This window comes from Clarias gariepinus, chromosome 14 (assembly GCF_024256425.1).
Source record: "Clarias gariepinus isolate MV-2021 ecotype Netherlands chromosome 14, CGAR_prim_01v2, whole genome shotgun sequence".
Classification (NCBI taxonomy): domain Eukaryota; kingdom Metazoa; phylum Chordata; class Actinopteri; order Siluriformes; family Clariidae; genus Clarias; species Clarias gariepinus.
The window spans coordinates 11,437,830-11,462,150 of NC_071113.1; the positions used below are offsets into that span (position 1 = coordinate 11,437,830).

At 37.0% G+C, this 24,321-nt stretch overlaps 1 protein-coding gene across 7 annotated transcripts in view; it reads right to left on the minus strand.

Moving 5' to 3' along the window:
- Nucleotides 1–6,173, minus strand: part of myocd (myocardin) — a 93,083-nt gene extending 86,910 nt beyond the window's left edge. For all 7 annotated transcript variants that reach the window (XM_053511343.1, XM_053511340.1, XM_053511339.1 and 4 more), the window contains exons 1-2: nucleotides 6,094–6,173; nucleotides 5,456–5,744 (exon numbers count right to left, since the gene is read on the minus strand). The gene's annotated coding sequence lies outside the window, so the exon portion shown is untranslated. The remainder of the gene's footprint in view (nucleotides 1–5,455; nucleotides 5,745–6,093) is intronic.
- Between the last annotated feature and the right edge of the window lie 18,148 nt (nucleotides 6,174–24,321).

Here is a 24,321-nt window from a genome sequence, read left to right on the forward strand (position 1 = left end):
AATGCTATTACCCTCATATGTACAACATCATAACCCTCATCCTTGACCCAAGATGTAGCCAATGACCAGTATAACAAGTATGCTGTTCAGTTATCATGCAGAATGACTTCACTATACAGTAATTAGACTCCTGCAATCTGCTCACAAAGAAACCAAGTAGCATTTAACAGGAAATACAAGCAATGAACCATGAGGTCATTTGTTGCCACAACAGTTATTAATCCGAGCGATCACTGAATGGACGTTGCACTTAAGCAGAACAATGATGGCCAAAAAAAAAGAAGGAAAAAAATTAATGAGTCATAGACAGCAAAGGCATCTGCGGCAATTAAAGCAGTATTTTACTTAATCAATCCTCTTACCTTTTTTTTAAAAAAAAAAAAAGAAGAAGAAAAAGAATTTATTGTTTTTTAAGTCTCTGACACAGAAAAGATTCTGGAATTATTAATGTATGACTCACTACCCAGTGATTAATATCACTAAAGTTCTTATCTCTGTGTACAACTCATGATTATTTATATCTAATATCTAATGCTTCTACATGCAAATGTCAAATGCGGCTTTCTTTGGAAATGGTATTAAAGAGGAGAAATTAGCAGTTTAACTGGTCCAGATGAGTGCACAGACTTATTTATTTATTTATTTATTTATTTTGCTAAATTTGCCCAAATGAATTACATTAGCCTTTTATTAAGCAAGACTGGATTTGATTCCTTAAATACTTTAACGTTTTGTTCTACATTACCTAGCCCTTGTATGAGAGCATTATAGTCACAACATAATAATATACAGTATACTGACATATACTGTGCCTTAATAATATCTATACATATAATAAAACTGTAAAAAATAAAAAAGTTTTGTGTCTGTACATTAAAGATGTTTGCAAAAAATAATTTGGGGGACGTTGGATGAGTAATAGAACACATGAAAATGTTTTCAGAATTTTTCGTTTTGCCTGTTTAATCTATTTGTTTGTGCATGCGTTACTTAAAATCCATGGAATAAATCTTAATGAGGTTTCTACAGGTGTATTTGGCTGTGCTTGGGGTAACATGTAGTTTCTACTTCGTTTCATCACAATCAGCCCACAGGAAGAGAAGATATGCTACTTTGAATTTGAAATGGAAAACAAATGTTTTAAGAGCCTCACTGAGAAATTTCATCACAAGTCCCAATTTAATTTAAACACCTATATTACATTACCTGGGCTTGGGTCAAATGGTTTGAAAAATGAAAATCATAAAGTAAACAAGCCCACATAGTGTCAGTGCATGTAAATGAATTAGAAACCATATTTATATGATATTTCAGGATGCATTTTATAATGATGTACTGTACATGCTTAACCTGGCCTTCTTCCTTTTTCTATGTGCCTGAATCATGTGACATTGTAACAGGCTTGCATGAATAGACCACTACATATGAGAAAATGTCGGTTATGCCGCAAGCTTTTGCCATGAAAACACCGCAGGCCAAGGCATTTTACAAAATAACGGAAAATAACTTATCTGATGTGTTACAAATGCCTACTTTTCTGACGATCGTAATTTGATTAAGTTCACATACACCAGATTTTTTTTAGTCTGCATATGAATGCACTATTAATTTTTGGCCAAAAGTCAAAACAGTGACTAGCCTGATAAAACGAAACACTGTTGAAGGCAGTATTGCTATTAGTCTGTATAGCTTCGCGATATGTAATGGAAGCGCCATGCAATATTATGTACTGACTGTGCAAGTTCTCATCAGCGTTTAAGATTTCTGATAATACTTAATTACCGTTCCTATCATAACATCTGAACATTACATGATTGCATGTGTGTTTTCATCTCAGCCACGACGGCAGCTAATTTTCGTAAATATGTGAAGGAGGCCAGCCAACAGCACCGCACATGTTTGCACTCCGTGGCCACTGAATTGAAACTCACTGTGAAGACTGTAGAAACATGCATTAAAAAAAACAACAAAAAAAAAAAACGGTTATGCAAATGCAATTATCAAACTTGTGTCTCTCACGGCAACTGCACGAGATCGAGAACATCTGCTTTCGCAAATCAAATGAAGAATGCATTGTTCGAGAAAGTTAAACTAATTTGTCCGGAATTTAAGCTTTTACTCTTATGTAAAGAAAGGTCATGTGATAAACATTACTGCTTTCATGTCCAGAAGTTTTTTCGTTTTTTTTAAAAACTGCTCCCGTATGAAAATTTGTCTCCTTTCGCATACTTTGCGGTTTTTCTCATATTCCTCAAGTAAAAATATTTACTGCATACTTAGAGACAGCTAAATTGTTTCTGGACCACGAGCAGATGTTTAATGAGTGCAGCACATACCTGCAAAAGCGATTTTAAACCACACTGGAAAACTACTTACTTGTCACATTAACACAAACTTAATTTAACTGAAACTTAGGGAAAGGCATACCGTTTCCACTCTTTCAGTAGTAGCTGGGCTACTTACATTAGACATCACTGCTTGGAAGCAATTTCTCTTGCTTTGGGTTGAACAGCTGTGTTGGACAGCTGTGTTGGACTTTTGTATATGTAAAATACCTGAAGGTGTTGAAACCTCAACAGAACTCAACCCTTAAACCAATTCAAACCAAGCAGACCATGAAGAAACAATGACAAAAAGTATTAAATAGCATCATAGACGTATGGGTTGGATACGTCTAATGTGATTAAAAATGTTTTATACCACAAAGTCTTTTAGCAACGTGCACATTAAGAGCCTGAAGTGACTCAACTTATGGCTTTTTATGGCTGTCTACATGCACAAATCTGATGTTTTTCAGATCGGATCTGAGTCACTTGTACTGTTTGTGGTCCGAACGGTCAGATCGGAATTCATGCATGATGTGTGGCGCTCGCTGAACTCGGTCAGCAACCGGCAGTGTGAGGATTTCATAGCAGTGCTAGCAATAGCTGCTAGATAGCTTTCTTGGCCCAAATGGCATGAACAAAGACATATCAATGTTCGCTTTATAGGACAGACGTGTCCACATTAGAGTCAGATAAAAGTCACTCGTAATTATGAACACACACCATCATGACATGCAAATCTGATCTGACCATAAAATTGGAATTGAACATTGTGGCTTGGAATGTGAACGTAGCCATTGAATTCTTGATTCTGATTGGTCAGAAGGTGTCGTTTATGTAAGAAATGTGTGGTTATCTGAAAATATTTCTCAGCAGGGCTGCAGATAATTTTTCTACTACAGGGTCTGGAGTGTGTTATTCTGCTTATACCATAACAAGTGATAACAATGTTTCATTTATTCATTAACACAACATGGCACATTTTAACAGTTAATAATAAAAATGATATCTTGTGGTAAGTCCAGGGGACAAATTAATTTCTGTTGTTCTTTACATTATAATCACGATAAACCCCATTCATTCATTCATCTCCTTTTTCATCTTTCTTTCTTTCACTCTAACTCTCCTCTGTCCTGAGGACTTTCCCGTTCTGGGAAACTTTGCAATGCAGCATAACTGTTAAAACGTGCTGACTTTTGAGAATACATCCAGAAATATCTTCTAATAATAATGATAATTATTTCAAAAATCACCACTTTGACAATGATACATTGTTCAATGTAATATATTGTAATGTATATGTAAGATGTTAACTTAGATGATATGGAGCGTTTGTCCCAGTGCATGAACTGTTACTGAAGAAACCAGCACACTAATGTTAATCAGTGAGAGGCGTTCAAGTCAAACTGGGACTTTGGATGGTGCAGAATAACAGAACACAGTTTCACGTCTGAAACGCTGACCTCCCAGGAACTTCTTTAATGGCCCAGGCATGTAAAAATCACTTGGAGTGACGTCAGGACTGTATAGAGGATGTGGTAATATTCTTTTTTTTTCTTACTGCAGCTAAGAGTTTAATCACTGTGCTCTGCTTACTACTTTTGTAAATGTCAATCATTTTTACACCCTAATTCCAGAAGAAAATTCATTACAAGTCACAATTTGACTTGACTTTCCTTGTATCATTCATATTACACATAAAAAATCCTTTGCTGTAAGTACTTAATTGTATTTATTTAGTTTAACATAAGCATACTCATTATTTACTTTATTTTTTTGGGGGGACTTAAATCATGCCAATTTGACTTCTTACTTTTTAGGTCAGAACATTTTACCTCTCATATAAGTAGCTTCTTCAGTCTGAGAAGTACAGTTGACGTGACTCAACTTCCAGATAACCTCACCTGGACTACTGAGAATTTTCATAGAAATAAATATTTTGGTTCCACTTACATATTTAGCTTGAGCCAAACTTCTAGCCATAATTTAGATATGTTGTTCATTTGTCAGTGAATTGCTGTTCCAAAATTGCTTTTATATACAAATGATGAACAACTTCTGACTATCAGGCTTAAGAATTGTTATGTATTTTTAATTCTATTCTATTTTATTTTATATTCTATATTTTCTAAGACAACGTGGTTTATGGATCAGTAGTTCCAACTGCAAGGCAAGTTAAAGGTTTATATTAATGTGCAATTGTGTCCATAGTAACAACATACTTGGGGACTACTATGGTGCACTCTCCACATAAACAGATTTAAAAAATGTGTTTGTTGATGTTCACATTTTTGGAGGAGTCCCCAGTGCCAGTGCTTTGTAACAATCTGAGGTTCCTTAAAGACACAGGATGTATATTTGACAATATTAGAATGTTAATGCTTGTGATTGATCTAGAAATTTTTAAGCATTACTTTTTTTTTATTAAGCAGATTAATCATACGGCTACAGTAAGTTGGACCCTAATGGCTTCCCATAATCGCAGCAGGTTACTCAGTTGTGTGTGATAATGGCACTTTAAGCACAGATAATAAGATGACTGGGGAACGGCAAGTTTCTTTATAAAAAGCTTGGAAGTTTGGATAAAACCAAAATTGTCTTCAAGGGGAACTGCTTTCAAGGGGAACTATTTTTAACAAGAATACATTAAACGTAAGATGTGTGAGTGGTGGCTCGGGCACCTAAGGATCTAGATTGCTAACTTTCAGATCTGAGGCTCCAGGTTCAAGCCCTTCTGTCTGTGTTTGCCACACCCCATACAACCCAGCCACTGCATGCAGTGCAGGTCCCATTTTAAATTATACATTGAGATATTATAAAACTGCATAATCCGGTTTCCCATTACTAGTTTGTCATGCATTGCTTTATTCCATCAGTAAACATTTGTAATACATTTTAAATCGACCGACAGCACTTATTGTCAGTATTTTATATTATATACTGTATATATAATAATTAAGGGTTATTTTTGTACATCACGCCAGCCTGGAGTTAATTATCCTCTTATAACAAGAAGCCAAATCGTGTTTGATTCCTTACTTGAAACCTCAGTAAACATCAGGCATTTCATCTCAAAAGCTGTTTAAAGGTGCAACAAACAAAGATGAAACGAAGCGACGTAGATGTCATACCTTGGAAATTTCACCGAAACTCCCTTGCATTGCTGGTCATCGCTTTTTGGGGAGAGACTCTCACGCGGCTGCTCGGCGCGTGTTGCTCTTCAGCTTAGTGCGAGAATGCAGTAAAGTTGATGTGATTAATCTTTTCTTCTCCTGCCTGTGTTTTAGTGTTCTTAAGAATCCTAGTTCTCCACAAACACTTAGACACACCAACTTTCTCCAACGCTCTTAGCACTACAGCCATGTCATCACAAATCCTTCATCATAAGGTAGAAAAGGTCGGCTGGACAATGATGCATTTCTGTAGAGATCAAAAATGAAATAAAAAAAAGAAGAAAAAAAAAGGATTTGATTTTTAAGGAACTCTACGAGTGCATGCACTAGTGTGCATGTTGCATGAGGTTAAATATCCATTTTATGATAATGCAGATTAAAGCTCAGCATGGGAATGTCGATTTTGCCAGTGAAGTCTGCATATGCATAAGCAAAACATTATTTTATCAGTATGTCATATTTGTCATGGCGTGTGGAAAAGATCAGAACTGTCACTACCAAGGACTGGAGCATTTCAAACAGGATTAAAAAAAAAATACACGATAACACGTAACCTCTAAATGAATAAATAAACTACAGTATAGTGTGCAACTTACAAGTAGAATCGTGCGGGCAAGAAAAGTCCACTGTGTGCCTCCTTATCTCAGCTGGGCCACTGGTATATAAGCACACTCACATGTAATTTGTGTGTGTGTGTGTGTGTGTGTGTTGAGTTTAGCATGTTTGATAAAGAGGAAATGTTTGACAGTATGCAAAGGGAAGTGGTAAAGCGACATTCATTTCTTTGCTGTCAAAACACTTAAGCAGACATCTTCAGCTGAGCAACGAGCAAACAGTACATTAATATTTATTCTTCAGTTCTGACTTACACATGATGCAGAATGCAATTTCAGCATATACATTATCTATTATACATTTTTTCATTTATTTACAGCAAACTGAAAAACAACCTACAGGGGAAAGAATGGCAGCTCTACATTTCTGACCTGACCTTAGCATTTGTAAGAAATGTAGAAAACATTTCTGTGTTTAAACATGTAAAGGTTGAATATTGAAAGAGTTATTGTAACAACCCCTGCGTTATTGTCACATCCTGACCTTGTTTCAAGCTATTTCCGTGTTTGGGCCATTAAAGGAGTTCCTGGGAGGCCGGGGTTTCAGGTGTGAAGCAGGCAGTCCGATTATGTCTCCTACATACTAAGAAAAATTTCTACCTTGATGGTATCCAAGCATTAGAGAAACACTGGGATAAGTGGATTAGGGCTGCACCCAAAAAGGCAGGTTTTTTCTTCTTATAACTGTAACTGTTTTCTGTTATTCTGCACAGTCCTGGTTTGGCTTGAACGCTCATTGTAAATTAAGGAGAATTGCAAAATGACAGAAAGAAAGATCAATCCTTTGCTATAAAATGTCTCATATATCATGGAATAAAAAAAATAAAATTTATGGCATTACCTCATTTTTAAAAACAACTTTTTAATTACAAGCCATCAAGTGGAGTCAATAGGTGAGTTTACATGAAACCCAATATTCCACTAATCATCAGAAAAATAGCTCTATGGGAATACTCCTGTATTATGTAAACATCTCAATCGTAGCATTCTGACCCGATCCGGCTTGATCTGAATACCTTTTTAGTGGGAATGAGAGGGTTGACTTGTAAACATTTAATAAACCTTCCAATAAGTAAATATTAGCCGTGTAAACACTTGAGCCATTAGGATCGCTCTTGTTGAAATAAATATCTTATTTCTGCCCTAACATTGGTTGATGTGATGTGTTTAAGGGGGGGGATGGGGGTGTCGTAATTTGGCTTCTGTTGTTGACCAGTAAACTCACTCCCACATCTTCATCCACTGGTTCTGTGGCAGTAATGATCAGCTCTCTCACTGTAAAAACTCCAACTAGATACATGTTAAATAAATTATTATTATATTGTTGACCCAACTTCTTACAATGGTATTTGTCGAGACAACAGGTTAAACTGTATACTCGAAAACCTTGGAGATACAGACTGAATAAACTAATAGATTCAAGAACAGACCTGATCAAACATCAGGTTGAGCCAGCAATATACCTCCACTGGGATGAAATCACACATTTTATTAAAAAAAAAAAAAAATTCCGCTTATCGTCATACTGAGGCACTCTGACGTTGGCTAAGTTTCGTAGCTAAACAGAAATTTATCATCAATCCAGAACTCTGCGGTGGAGAACTGGGTCAGGGGGTGACGGTGGGTCTTTTGGAGTTACTGTACTACAAGAGCATGAATAAGCTGTTGCAGTTGCTGCGGTTGGAAAGTGTTAAAGTCCTTGAGGACCTGAGTGACTATGCAGCAGTTTTAGGAGTGATGTTTGGTCACGTCTATGCTCTGTACATTGAATCCCAAAAGGACTGGATGCACACCAAATCATTTCTACTGGCCTTGGAGAGACACGCTCCCTTCAGACTCAACAAACTCGTGTTGCCATAGAGACTCTTTTTTTTGTCTGTCTGACACATTGTTTGACACATCTTTGTGTCTGTTTTAATTGTTGAGGCATGGTTAGGCCTACTTGTTTTTCTAGAATACATTACTGGGCTAAAATGCAGATAACTTACCTTTTCGAGTAGATAAAAAGTTGGGCTAAGTCAACCCCAAAGAAATTGAGTCACTTAAGCTAAACCAATCCCACATGATTTCTTTTAACCAATCATAATGCAGAAGGTGGGGTGTCTCGGTAAAAGAGGACACATCTCACTTAACTTTACAGTTATATTTCTGGCAGATTCAGTTCTTCACAGCAGGCAGAATCAAATCAAAACTCATCAAACTTACTGGATCACACAGTTAATCTCTAATCAGAATGATGTGAGAATGGGGAAGGCTCTGGCACTGTAGAGACCTATCTTTTTCCATTATCATTTTAACATTTAAATATATATATATTTTAAAATAAAATTAATATGAACTTAAATATATTTAACATTATTAAAAAGTAAAACATTTTTTAAAAAAGGTTGCGTGGCAAGCGTGTGCAAAGGGAACTGTTTAGGTCCTAACTCCTTTGCGCTGCTTTTATGACTAAGTTTGCATCAGTTTTTATAGGTGTGAGTTGCACGTGTTGACCTTTGCAAAACTATGTGCTGATGTCGTAAGAGCGTCAGATTGAAATGATCTGTCGCCTCATAAAGATCCTCTCCATCGCTGTAAGTCGCTGTTAGTTTCATTTCTTGTGGTTAAAGCAGCCAGATGGGTCACTTAAGTTAAAAGTGAAGATGATTCCTCTTCCCAAAATAGCTCATTCTCAGGCTAATGGTTACACATTTCAGCGATATTCACCCTGAACTGGACCTTTCTCAGCCTTATTCTGATTTTCGCTGAAATCAGAGACGAAACGAAATTGTTACTTCAACTTGCAGGAATTTATGGGCAATAACTCAAAGACACGAAGCCCTTGGAGGATCCATGAGGCCACCAGAGACCCTGCGGAACAAAGATAGAGCAACAAACAAGCTTGTGCATGCTGCATGCAGCTCACACATATCCTGCTCTTCTGCTCTTGTAGGCAGCGCTGAAGTGACACTTAAATTCTTCAGGCCTGCTGTTTCACACACACACACACACCACTCAAAGAGCTTGTATGCATTTATATTTAGCTCTGGAATGAGGCTGATTTTAAAACATGACTCATTTGGGTAGCCCTCTATTTCTCCAATGTATTATGCATTTGACTTTGGCTCTGTGTACAGTGTCCACGTCCTGTTCTGAGTAACATTCTCACCCTCTTTCTCATTAAAGACGCACCATCAGCCATCGGCTTGGATAAATATATGACTGCATTCATACTAGGGATGCAGCCAAATATGAAAACATTATTCATACTGAACAGATAATATGTTCTTTAAACAGATACGAAACAGATAAGAAATGGAGAAGGAGGTGGTGGTTGTTTTCCTTATTTTTTCCAGTTTGATTGTATTTTGCAAAATAGGACCAACAAAGCTTAGTAAAAAATATGACTGGTAGGTCATCAGGGGAGAAAAAACATCCATCGATAGGATAACCTGGTCATTCAGTACACCACTCTGGAATAGCATAATTCTGGACTCATCAGACCACATGTCCTTTTCTCACACAATAGTTCAATCTTCATGATCTTAGCAAATTAAAGCCTTTTTTCCTGATTAATCTCACTAACAAGTGGTTTTCTTATGGCCAAACAGCTGTTTATTCCCAATCCTGTGATCCTGTTTTTGCAATGTTGTGTGTGTAGAAAGGCTTTTATTTTCACTATTCATCATAGCTGTGATCTAACATAAATCTTTTTTACAATGCAGCTTCATCAAGCATTTAAGTGATCTTTCAAGTGGGTATAATGACTTTTTCCCGCCCCAAACACATTTCTTCCATTAAGTTGATGGTTAATCAGTTGCTTTCAAGTTTTTATAATGCACTTGGCAGTTCTTTAATCAATTGAAGTAATTTTGAATTTCCTTAGTTGTTTTCTTTGCTTAATACAGGATGTGAATAAAACAAACAAACAAACAAACCTTTTCCAATTCAAATCTGATGTAACAGAGATTGTGTAACTATCAGAGCCAGACTTAACACACCATGCTGACAGCACTAGCATTTCTATTTCTGACATTTTTCAATGTTTTCTGGACTGTATATATCTGTCTGGATGTGAGTTGTGAGTTCATTATATAAAATCTGTATGATTTAGGTTTAGGTAATGCGCACTTGTGGGTGAAATCTTAATAGCGTTACAAATACTCTGATTAGATCTTTTATTTTACTATAAAAAAACAACAACTATAGTTTCCTGTTGTTATTCTAAAGTCAACCACGTTTCCTTTGAGTAAATTTTTTTTCCCATTAACATAGTGATACAGGACGAGAATTTATCATCGTGAACCTAAACAATCCACTCCTAATCACGTAATAATTAAATCATCGTTGTAAAATGTCTTACGACATGCTTCGTGCTACAGGTCTTGTTCACATTAAGTGAAATAATGGTGTTTATTAGTAGAAGCGCAGCATTTGTTAGGTCTTGACTGAAACCAAACGTCTTTAAAGAGCTTGTTTATGCAGTTAAACGTACGATTAGCAGTGCAGCGAATGCAATCACTCAGCGTACGTAAATAAACAATGAAGTAACAAAGGTTTGGTTGCATACCAGCATTAACTGTGCTTTGTTCAACAAATTAGGGAAAGTATAGATTCTGACATTCTGAAATTCGCTTAGGGTTTGTGGATGAAGCTCCAACACAAATTCAATAACAGGCAATGAATAAAACTCACAAGACCATACAAAACAGAATTGTGTCTGTGACTAGGACTGGAGCTATAGCTCACACACACACAAGGAAGAAAAGAAAGAAAGAAAGAGAGATAGAGACGCTATTGTGGTGCCATCAGGTCTCTCTGCTTCGCGTTAGCTTTTAACCATCAGTCTATAGCCTTGTTTCAATATGTATTTCATGATCAAATACATAAGAACAAACTTTTTTAAGCTTGAGGTTAACTTAGATAATTTGATTCAAATAAGGTTACCGTCACAGTAAAGCACACACTTCGTGTTTGTTTAAGCCACTAAAAGCCTACTTAGAAAATCCCTAGTCATGTAGTTTCACTTCCTACCCAAACTTAGTTTTTTTTTTTTTTTTAAAGAAAGAAAAAAAATATTATTAGCTTGAAATAGCCGTTCAGTTTGCACTTCCTCGAAGAAACCATATATTAGAAGCTCACAAAAGGTTTCTTTAAGTAAGGTTTATTCTTTAAAGTTTATTGATGATACATAAGGTCAAACAAACTATCTTAGTCAAAGCTGAACTAATTTGTCACATAAAAAAATTGTTTCAAAAATACAAAAAAAAAGGAAACTTTCATGCATGTTCTGAAGGTTATTCTACGTATTAACTCTTAAGCAACAACCTACTAGGGTTTTAAGAACCAACATAAAACACACTGATCAAAAGTATTAGGAAAATAGATGTCATGTATTACAGTTCTCTCTGTGAAATCCCCAACACAGGCAATTTTATTAACTACAATAGTTCTCATCTGGATGAAGAATTGTGTTAATTAGCTGAAAATTTTGTGAAAAGCTGGCTATGTAACAACAATATCTAACTTTTGGAGCCATGGCCTGCGTTATCTCCAGACTGAAATCCAATAGAAAACAGTTGGACAATAGTGAAAAAGACAGTCACAGTCAAGAGACCATCTTCTGTACATGATCTTCAGGAAGTGATCAAGCAGGCATGAATTGAACAAGTGACACTAGAGTATTACAGACATCTGTATCCAGGACTCAATAAATATTGATTGTTGTAGTGCATAAAATAACAAATTATTCTTATTTTGATTGTCAATAAAATTGAATGTCATTAAAACATTGGATTTTACTCTCCCTCACTCATTCATCTTCTATACCGCTTTATCCTGTATTCACAGATTTGGAGCCTATCCCAGAAGGCTTAGGGCACGAGGCAGGATACACCCTGGACAGGGTGCCGATCCATCGCAGGGCACACACACACATACACACACTCACACACACATTCACAAACTACGGGCAATTTGAGATTGCCAATTAGCCTAATCTACCTGTCTTTGGACTGTGGGAGGAAACCAGAGTACCCGGAGGAAACCCATTGGATTTTACTTTTGTCTTAATACCTTTGGCCACCACTGTACACATACACACATAGGAGTTTCTAGAGATGTTTGTCTTAGCCAATTTAAATTCAGGCAACCTAAATATTTTTATTTACTGTACATTACTTAACTTTACATTCTTAGTCTTAGTCTAAAACAGTCTTAAACAGTTTGGTCAAACAGTACAAGGATTGTATATTTTACATCCCTGCTGTAGTCAGCAGCACTACTTAGCTGGGATTTGAACTCACAACTGACTGTTTCAATGCTATATTATCTGGCAAAAACTAAAAAAGTTAGAATGCATGGATTCTTAGGGGACACAACATAAAAGCATTCGTCTCATCAAAGCTTGGGAGTTTTTGTTCCTTTTAGAGCTGCACAGTTAATCGCATATATACATTTTATTAAAGCAACATGGACCAGGGCAATTATATAATCGCAAAAGGCTTTAATTTATTACAGGTTATATATGCATAGTTAGGAATTTATGTATTTGTAGTTTTTAAATAATTTCTCAGGTGCTGAATAAATATTAGCTAATATCCTCTTAACGGTATTGCTTGTGCTGTTATTTGATGTTAGCCTGGGTGATTGATGACTGAATACTAAATGGTGCATTTAATACTTGTCAAAATAATCACAATGTGATTTTTGATTAAATCATGCAGCAGTAGTTCTGTTTTTGGCAAGCGTTGAAAAGTTAAGTAACATAAACAAAACTGTTGGCTGAATGAAAGAATTAGCTGATCATTTAACGAACTAGCTTTCCAACAAGAAACAGTGAGTTAGCTCAATGACTTTGAGCTTAAGTTGAAAAAACTAATATATATATAGCCTATATATATATATATATATATATATATATATATATATTTCATCATGTTGCTTTTAAATGTTGATTTTTCTGAACTTTCCTTTAAAAAAAATAAAACAACTTGCCAATTCTACATTTGATCTGTATATACAATGTTTTTTCCACCATTTTTCTCCATTTTCTTTATTTGGCAGGCAGTGCCTATTGATTATGAATGTAAACCAGTACCTACTGTACAGTACATAAGGAGTTCTGAAATAACTGGCAGTCTTAAGTTTCAACAGTAATGAATGGGCAATTTATGCATTTACTGTAAAAAGAAACTTCTTTTTTATATTTGCAGGAACAGTATTTATGATGGTAAAGAGCTCATCTTTTATCAAGTCCAGAATGTAGATGATATCTAGGATCCCTAACAAAACTAGTACACTTAAATACCTATAGAAAGTGTGCTATGAGTACAATATTTAATAATCTATTTAGGAAAACAGGGCACACAACCATTCACATGCTAAGGGTAATTTGGGAACGCCAGTTAGCCTATTCTACATGGGCTGTGGGAGGAAACTGGAACACCCAGAGGAAACCCACCAAGCACAGGGAGAACATGCAAACTCATGTACTGTACATGCACACAGACCCAGGGTTCGAACCCAGACATTTAAGTTGACAGTGCTAGCCACTAAGCCACCATGCTACAATGTACGCTAGCATGACTGTGGTAAACCTGTGGTAAATATAAATGATTTTTTTCCCTTAATAATCCAGTGGAGGGAAACTGTGGTTAATGAATCTATCGTGGTAGGCAGCCAGTGAAAAAAAGGTTTTCGAAATGAGTTCATATTTCCTCTATGGACTTTATTTCAAGACGCCTTTGTTTTCGTTTTACTTTTGCTATGTTTAGAATTTTTTTCTCTATTAAAAGAAGCTGTTGTCAAATAGAAACATGGCTGTGAAATCACTTGACGGTACTTCACGGCCTACATTCTGTAGTTCTATATTTTTAAAGGAAATTATGTAAACTCATTGCACTCACAAGGAACAAAATGTCAGTTCCTGTCCCGATCAGAACAGCAAACACTCGTAACGTCATCACATACTTCCGATGAATCATAAATTGGAGAGAAAGCTCATGGAGTGATTCGATCACTTTGCAATTCAATACCACTTTTTTAAAATTCTTTTTCTAAAAATAAGATCTGCGGCTGACCAAAATAGACCAAAACCTATTTCAGTGGGTTGTTTCTGCGGGTGCATGTGAAAGAGGAATGTGTTTTGTGTTTTTTGTTCTTTGTGGAGAAAAAGGAGCTTGTTCTCTACTCAATCAGTTATGACTCATCACCTCGGTATAGGTCTGACAGACTTCTACATAGTGCAGCCGTGTTATTATTTTCCAAAATAGCAGGTTGTGTGTGCACATGCTAAAATTAGCTTGAACAGACATCCTCACGGAAAGGTGAATGAATATACGCAAGAATATATTCCACATTTTTAGCACGTTTAGCAAAGCAGACATTACAAGTGCATGCCGTAATGTGGCAGGAAACAGAAATCATGGGTAGTCAAGTAATCTTTGTTTGTACGTTCGAGGGGCTTCAAGTCGAACCGAGACATGTGATGAAATTCCTCATGAATGAAGCTGTAAAACCCAAACCTCAAGCACAGTACGTTGATGAGACTCTTAACCACAGTAAAACATTTGAACGGTGCAAACATTTTAAAGAATGCTGTACGTCTGTGAATGACGATTCCATCCGAGGTGGCTCAGAGCCCACTGCAGACGTTCCCGTGAACATTCAGTGAGTGCGATGTCTGATTCTTGAAAAACCATAAAAAAACTGGTAGAAGAAGAGACAACTTTCAGAAAAGACTGCAGGAACTGTACACACAATCTTCACAAACATCACTTTAGCACATTACAGGAACTCAGCTGGGCGTTATTGCCACATCCCCTATACAGCCATGATCTCACCCCAAGTCATTTCCAAATCTTTGGGCCGTTCTTGGAAGGCCAGTGTGTCAGATGCAAAACGTCCAGTCTAGTCTGATCATGGCGTGAACTCTGGCGTGCTGAGAAACCTTTCTCCCTCGATGGTATCCAAGCTTTAGTAAAAAGCGGGGATAAGTGCATTAGTGTAGCAGGGAGAAATAAAGGTAGTTTTTACTCTCGTAACCAGCGGTGTTGTTACATAAACAACTATTTTTTTGTATTGTAGTTTTAGGCAATTTGCAGCCTATCTCAATAAAACATTTGTTCCTATTTCATTAATTTAATATACATTATTTAATTTACTTTAATATGAAGCAATGTAGGGTGGATCAAGACTTTTGCACAGTACTGTAATTGATAACTGTATCGAATTAGGTTTTTGCATATGTTCCAAGGAAAGTAAATATAACTAGGAATAAAAATAATGTATAATGTTTCTTTAGTATATATATAGATAGATAGATAGATAGATAGATAGATACTACCATTCAAAAGTTTGGGGTCACTTGCATATTTCTTTGTTTTTGTTTAGTTATTTATTTTCTACATTCTACAACAATACTGAGGATTTCAAAACTATAAAATAACACATATGGAATTAGGTAATTACATAACAACAACAAAAACGACAGTTAGTTGTTATTTTAAGACACAGAGGTCAGCCTTTCTGTAATAGTTCTTGCAAGAACAGTATTGTCAAGTGCATTTGCAAAATCCGTCAAGCACCATAATGAAACTGGCTCTCATGAAGGCCGTCCCAGGAGGGCGAGACCAAAACCTACCTCTGCCTCAGACGAGAAGTTCATTTAGAGTTATCAGCTTGAAGGCGTTATGAAGTCTTTACAGAGCAGAAGTAGCAGACTCATCTCACAATTAACTGTTCAAAGGAGATTAATGCATTTTTTGGACGGCTTCAGCATTCCTTTACAATGTAGAAAGAAATAAAAATCTGGAATGATTATGGAGTTAGAAAGTGACTCCAAACTTTTGAACGGTAGTGTATATATATATATTAACTAACTGCCTTCATATAAAAGTAATAAAACACTTTAGAATGTGGCACTAAAGGACTATATTTAGATCACTGATGCCCCATTATTAATTAATAACCTGGTATATTTTTATGTATTACATAAACCTATAAAAGATAGATAGATAGATAGATAGATAGATAGATAGATAGATAGATAGATAGATAGATAGATAGATAGATAGATAGATAGATAGCGGGAGAGAGAGAAAGAGAGAGAGAGAGAGTCACCAGGTCACAGAGAGTTCAGTAAAAGCCCAGTAATTTGTATATTTCCAAGATCTCGGGTTTGTGAGTGAATCAGTAAGAATGAGTAAATTGTGTGCTAGTAGAATGTATATTTTGCTTAGCACCAGAACTCTATGTCTCAGTTAAACACCAGAGTGTCTAGCGTTGGCTGCTTGCCCATTATGGACCTCATCTGCAGGCGCAGTGACAGTAGAGCTTACACACTGTCCACGGTGAGTTAGAACCCATGTATCTAGAGAGCGGAGGGGATGTATGACATAGTGTCTCTGCAGTCCGTTATGCATGCACTGCCTAGAGCAACAAAAAAAAAAAAAACGGCTGTGACAAATGGTATCCCTCCATGACACAAGAGTCGTAAAGAGAAGAGTGATTTTTTTACATGCAAGTGCAAATGATGATATTCAACAATAGGCTAGGGATCCCAAGTGAAAGCACCTAGACATTTATTTGTCTCAGTTGTAATATTTCATAGAAGATACCTGATACACAAATTTATAAAAAAAAATTATAGGGACGGAGAATAAAAGGCTCAACCTGTCCTTACAAAAAATACAAATAAAATGAAAAAGACAGGCGATGGGTGCGTTTAGTTTACTTTACTTTTTAGTCTTACTTTAGGTATTATTCACAGTGTTGAAACAATATTCTTCAATCCCGAATGGAAAGTGCGAGGAAGGATCTCTGAAGATCCCCATGTGCTGCTCGTATCCATTTCCTGATAAATGATGATTAATTAAGTGGGTATTTTGTCTGTAGCTCTTAAGCAGCTGCGTAGTCTTTTCATTTGTGTAAGGCAATTATTTAGGCAGAAACGTTAGCTGATTTCACCTGCTGCACCTTTGTAATAAAATAGTAGAGTAATGAAGTTTTCTCTGGATTATTTAGTCTAAGACAGATGAGAAATATTGACTGGAAATCTCATAAAGCTCGCCAAAAATATTACAGATGATACAGTTAAAAAAATAAAGTTGAAATTTAACTCTGTCAGTCAAGTCGATTAAAAAAAATAGGATGTTTTTCAGGGAATGTGATGTACTCTATTCTTCTGACTGTATTGCTTTTTGCATATGAGTATAAATGAAGGAAAAATTTGGATCAAATGAGTAATGTAAAAAGTTACACTTTATTATTTCACGGTAAGAATATAGCAACTTTGTGTCTCACGTTTGTTATGTGAACTTGATTGCATGCTCATAAATTTCAGCTCAATTGACTAGACAATGGAGTAAAAAGACCCCCCTTTAGTGCCTTCTACTTCAGCACACTGCTTCATGATGTAATGTTTCTTGAAAGCAACAGGACAAGAACCGAGCATTTGCGAGTCCGTAATTAAAAACAGACCGGGGTTTAACAAGTGCATTTTTTAACATTCGCTCAGTTAGGCCTTAAACTTGGGGCGACTCCTCAATGTCCAAACACATACACACACGTACAGTATACTGTATTTATACAGTACTATGTGAAGGGGATGCTTCAGCGACTGCAGCTGATAAAAACAGGCAAGCAATTTGCCAAGCTTCATATAGAGATGTTGGGCTGCACTCCGGTGATTTTGATCCATTTGGTTCTAATTATGCCTGGCTCCTGGGATCAGCCCTGAAGATATGTTCCTTCTGAACATTTCAACTTCTATAAACAACCAATCTTCTCGTTTTCAAGCTGACGGCTTTCAGGCACCGACCTGCTCGCATCTGCCAAGAGGTCTGCGCGTTCCCCCTATGTTCTGCTTTTGACTAATAATCTTATTTCCAATATTCATTTACATCACCCAACAAAAATCCCCCAAGGCCAAGCCGTGCCAGGAGACATCTAAACACAACGTGTCACTATGAGAGCATAGCCCCAGACTCGAATATCATTTAATCACCATTTTGGAGCAGAGTGTGTGAAAACATTTCCATCAATATGATCTCAGCAAGATTTACATACTGTACTTAGATCTCTTGCTGATAATCGTCGTGTCGCGATTACTTAATTGTCTTTCTGCTTTCCGTGTTAAATGAATAAATAAATATATTTATATATATTGATTACTTTTAAACAGGATAGAAAAAAATATAAATATTTAAAAATTCCACCTGACTGCACACAAACAGCTCGAACGCATTTTTTTTTTCTTTAAGCATTGCCATAAATATTAAAAGGAAGAATATGCTTCAGTATGCTTTCAGAGTTTTGTTAGTGAAACATCGTACTGTTTATACGTCTTGGCTATCATACATCATGCCTGTTGCACAAACTAACTTGGAAAAAGTTCAAGCAGGAAGGCCTCATAATTTTGTACCTATCAAACGCTAAAAGAAACGTCAGATGTGAAGGCAGATTTAAATGCAAAGCGTGTCTATGATTCGTCAGAAGCATGATAGGCCAGGCTGTAAGAGCGGCAAACTATGAAGGACAGGTAAGGAGGTTGAGTACTCACTGCACATGTGTCAGAGAGGAGGTGAAGAGGAGGCTCACCCTGGTCAGAACTCGCTTCCTGCAAGCACACACTCACCGAGGAGTGAAGAAGCAAAAAGTTTCCTCCTCCCCATTTTCCGAGCTGCAACTACTCTTTACTGCCATCACTTCATTAAGCAGGGGAATACGCGGAAGAAGACTATTACCTCAGCTACCGATTACTAATGTCATCTCCATTAAAGTACAACCCATCATGTATTTTTCCTTCCTAACGATTTTCATCCATTATGTAAAATTTCACATGATTCAAAATCGGCGAGAATCAAAAAGAAAGCATTCCACATTAAGTGCACACAATTAGTGCTCCTTTGAAAAGTGTGAGATGTTCACATCGATATTTCACTTTGATTGATTACGGGCTTCTTTCAGAGCAGACGTTATCTAAGAAGTGTACCTCATTTGCATATTAACAACCATAATCCAAAACAGTCTGTATTTTTCTTTCCAATCAGAACACATTCCTGGTTTGTTCTTCTTAATACATTTTAAAGGGTTCTGCGTTTAAGAAAAACGTCTCTCCTGAGGACGAACCCGGTGCGGCCGCTCATTGATGTATACTGATTTACCGTGAACATATAGCTTATACTGTATGTCCACATGAACGAACGTGGATTGGCTACGGTAAAGGAATTCTAAGGCAACCCATTACAGCTGTTTTAATTTAGAATGATGGATTTCTAGTTCTACCTTGTGTTGAAAGGTCATTCGTAGACATCAAATAGAAAAGTTTTGACAGATAGTTTGGCGTAACTAGTCCTAAAAGAATCAAATACAAAAGCCAATTTTAATACTTGATTTTTTTTTTCTCCCAGAAGTATTTTCAGTGTAGTCTGGTATTTACTGGCTGTTGTAGCTGTCTTCCTGTTTCAATGAGATATGATTTCCAGGATGGAAGAACAACCAATACCAAGGAAATGTGAAACACACTTACTGAAATACAGTACAGTATAGTGCATACTGTATAATGTACAATAATGACTGTACGTTCACATTGTGTATTTAAACTTTATTATCATTACCATCATGCTTTGCGCTTACTTAACACACCCTCTCTCTCTCAACTGGACTTTTTTGGGAAGTTACATTATTCAACCTCTCCTCCGTAATCCATTTTGAAAAAGAGAAACTGTAGTTCGTTGTAAAACACAATAATGATGACATCACAGGCTAAACTTAGCTAGAACTTTACGCTGTGTGCTGTATTTGGACCCGACACCAGCCATGATGTCAGTTTTAGCCTTTTTGACTGAACGCGGCACTGAGCTCTGTATCATTCAATGCCAGCTGAGACTGCCGGGGAGTTGCACATGTCTGACAAAAATTAAGAGAGATTATTCCTTTCCAGTTTACACTGCTATTGAAAGCATGCTCACATTAATATAAGTCTCAACAGGAGGGGAGTGAGAAATGTTTCCTTAACGAAATACCTCATGCTCCACAGAGACCTACACACAACTGTATCGGTTTGGCGCTCCAAATCTACATCTGTATCTGCGTTCAAATTCAAATCCAAAGAAGACGTAGCATAAACATGGAGAGGTTTTTTTTTTTTTTTTTTTTGCAATAATGATGGAAGTGCTGTAGAAATGTAAAATGAGGAATAACCCTATTGCAGAGTTCAAATGCTGGCAGTGCCACATCCATCAGTGACTGGAAGTCCAAAAAGAGCAAGATTGGCCAAGATGTCTTGGGTGTTGCTGAGATTGACTGGAGTCCCCTGTCAATCACAGCAACATTAGACAATTATGACTGTGTAGCTTCATATGTCCCAAAGGTTAGAGATGTCCTCTCTCTCTCTCTTTTTTTTCAGTTTCTATTGTTTGTTTCTGCCTACTGGGAGCCCAGTCTCTATGCACCTCTGAGCCATGTGCCATAAACCAAAATGAGTAAAATAATAGTCCTATCTGCTTAGAACATTTCTTCATGGTTGCATCTCTTGTACATACACTAATCATTTACATTACAACTGCCAAGGTTTCCCTTTGTGCCACCACTGTAGCTCTGTCCCCTTGTGGTGTGGCTTTACAAGGCCCTTTGTGGGTGTGCTGTGGTGTTTGGCACCATGATGTTAGTGGCAGATCATTTGAGTGCTGTTGGTTGTGGGGTGGAGCCTCCATAGATCAGACCTGTTTGTCCGACATTTGTCCAAAGGGTCCTCAATCAGACTAGGATCTGGAAAATTGGGTGGCCGGGTCGGTGGCCTCGGGCTCTTTTTCCTTTTGGTCCCCATGGACAACGGTCTGTGGTGCACCATATGTTCTTGTGTCTTTTTCTCATGGCCAGCATTTACTTTTTTGGTGATTTTTGTGCTTCATTTGCTTTCCTTTGGGATCGGACAAGATAGGTTGGCCTTTGTTCCCCATGCGCATGAGTGAGCCTTGGGTGCCCATGATTTATAATCAATGCCCATTTAATTAATAATCGATGCTAATATACAGTATAATAATGTTAATGTTATGGGTGACCGGTGTATAGTTCATAACACTTAAACTATTACAGCATTCAAAAAAGAAAAAAAGCATTTGTATTTACATCCCATTGTTTCAATTGAGTAATATTTTTAATAAATAAAAATTGTTTGTAAGAGATCTTCCTGGTTAATGATGAAACCATAACTTGGGTCTAGATGAGTCAGTCTTCTAAACCGTCTCGTACTCTGGATTCTTTGTGAATAGAAAGCAAGTGTTAAAAGGAAAGTTCTGTTGACTGACTTTCTGGCAAATTTTCTCACCGGCCATAAAGTCGCTGATTGATTCTTAGCTTGGCTCATGTAAATCCATCACCACACTTTAGATTCTGGAGAAGAAGAACAGAGTGTACATTGGGTTAAGAAACCAACTTTCCTTGCTATACAGTAAGTGAGCCTTAGTCTTATGGAATAATGTATTATTTTCGACACCACACGCACATCGCTTTCTGTCATGTGGAGATACTTTTCTCATTGCACTGCAGACGAGCTCTGAAATTTGACATTGTCCTGAGCAATGCTGATCAGAAATAATAATGATGCTGAAATGATAAAGCGATGATGGTTTGCATTATTTATGCTGCCTTGTAATGTCTGGTTTTAATGTGGCTCTTCTAACATGATATGAGTTGTTTACACTGTAGGAGGAAATCAATGAGTTCCAAATGCTTCAGTGCGGCTCTGCATTTAATAATAACCATCTTTCTACATTAACTTTGGTCCAGGAAGTTACGTATTGGTATTTTAATGGTTTATCAATTTCTTGGTCAAGAACCTAATATATATTGTTTAAAGAACTAGTTAACATCTTCAGATCATGGATGTTTCATACCATTTTTTAAAATTAAATAATAATAATAATATTTATCATTTACATAGAGTACCATGCAGAAGACTTGAGCCACACTAGATTCCTTTATATTTTGCTTCCTGTAAGAACGTAATGGAGTTTGATATACATTAAACTACTTTACGCTGTCCGGGCGTACCAGACAGACACGTCCAGCCGTGACGATGCCTCAAACTTATGCCAAAAAGTAGCTCATGACTTTCTGAGTGACATCATATTCAGTGACATCAGAGCCAGACTTTTTTGTATGTATTGAGGAATAGTTCTCTAGTTCTTCATGAAGGACTATTTGGCTTTCATTTTTGGCAAGTTATTGGCTTTCTATTTTAGTCCCATCCCTGTACCTGACCAGTTACAGAGGAATGGTTGTATTTGTTAAGCCACAGTGACCTATGAATCATTCAAGCATAAAAGAAGCAACAGTGCCCTAACAGAGAGCCCCATCTCACTGTTGGAGCACTCTTACATCGAGAAAATAACCTCCAATCTGGTCGGGCACAGCCTTTCCTCTGACACATGTGATACCATGTACTGTAAATGCTTCTTCTACCTGCTGCTCAAGCAGTGTTGGGAGTTTGCATGAGCTCGCAGAAGCCCTTAATTGCCTTGTGTTGGCATGATTGACTTGAGAATATGACTATGCCAACCTATGGCTATGCCAACCTATAGCATCACTCGGGAACCGAATCCACAATCTCTGGATGATAGTGGACAAAATGTTTCGCTTGTGCCTCTTGGGAGCCTATGTTTCTCTAATATTCAGCTGTCCTGTTTCAGCGAGTCTGTGCCCTCAGGGTCCTTTTCCTGGCTGACAGGAGTAGAATCTGATGTAGCTTTATGCTTTTCTAGCCCATTTTCCTAAAGTTTTAATGTGTGGTACTGCTTTTCTTTTCACCACTTTATAGCTGTCCTGTCAGGTTGATCCATGTAATAGTTTGATTATTTGTTAGTTTGATTTTGCACCATTCTATATCTTATAGATTGTAAACTAGTTTCCGAAATACTCAAACGAGCCCATCTGTTCCAACATCCATGCCACGCTCGAGGTCACTGAGATCATATTTTCCCTCGTTCTAAAGTTTGATTTGCACATTATTTCATGTTTATAATTTGAATCATGCATGATTTTTTTATGCATTATGCTATTGCCACATGATGGGCTGATTGGATAATTTTTTAAAATGCCAGTTTTTCTTCAAATTCTCCTTGTAAAGACATATTCTGGCTGAATTTATTGCGCTGAACCCAGCGAAACATGATGTCTTGCACACACACCTGTTAGGATATTGTTCAGCTGTATATTTATACAGTTACTAGCAAAACGAACGCTAATTAACATTATAGATGATGGATCAACAAAGTTAAAAATAGATGTATTCCCCAAATTTAACTGGACTCACAGCTCTGCTTTGTTAAAGTGAATGTTCGAAAATGAAAAAAAAAAAAAAACAACCTGAGAACTGAAAACATATCTCAATCGTATCTTGCGGGAGCAGGAGTTGGGGAAGAGGGGGGGGGGGGGTGCTTGGAGAAATAAAAATGACTGAATGTTATGACTGAATGTGCGGCTGTAGGCTCTTGCGATACGTAGCATATGGCTGCATGTGTTTTCAAAGCCTCCTGACAGAAAGTGGAGAATAAAAGAGCTGCTTTTCTTTTCAGCTTTCTCCCGGGTGTCTAAACATCATCTAGTTGTGACTTTAATATGTCAACGGAATATGAAGTGTATACGTGTCGTGCCAATACAAACACTGAGCCGTAATGCTAAATCTCGAGGGACATCTTTACACAGTGCTGCTTACAAAAGACTATTTGTGATTTGTCTTCGGACTGTTCCGAGGACTTAACTCCTGTACTTTTATACTCAATCTAGACAATACAGAACAATAATAAATAGCATTCCAAAAACACTCAGCTTGATGGGTCACAATCCTGCCAAGTCTTTGTTTTTTGAAACTTTTTTTTCCCCCCTTTTTCTGTGGACTGGAGTACAAGAGCTGTTTACATTCTTCAGTTTGTCTTTTAACTCGCCATTTGGGGGAATGCACTGTAATAAATTTGGTGAGCGCTGTCCCTGATATTATCATGAAGCAGTAAGCTGAGAGAGCAGAACTCTGCCCTGTGTAGGAATCTAAAGGTGACCGAATGATAAGATGGAAAAATGATCACACTTAATAAACTTTATCTAAGAAGCCTCTGGCGAGACCACCGTGCAAGAAAATGACAGTAAAAATCTGTTTCAGGTCAATAGTTTAATGGCAGTGTTGTACATGAGACAAGAAGTGGCACAACAGTGTTTGATGTTCGCTGC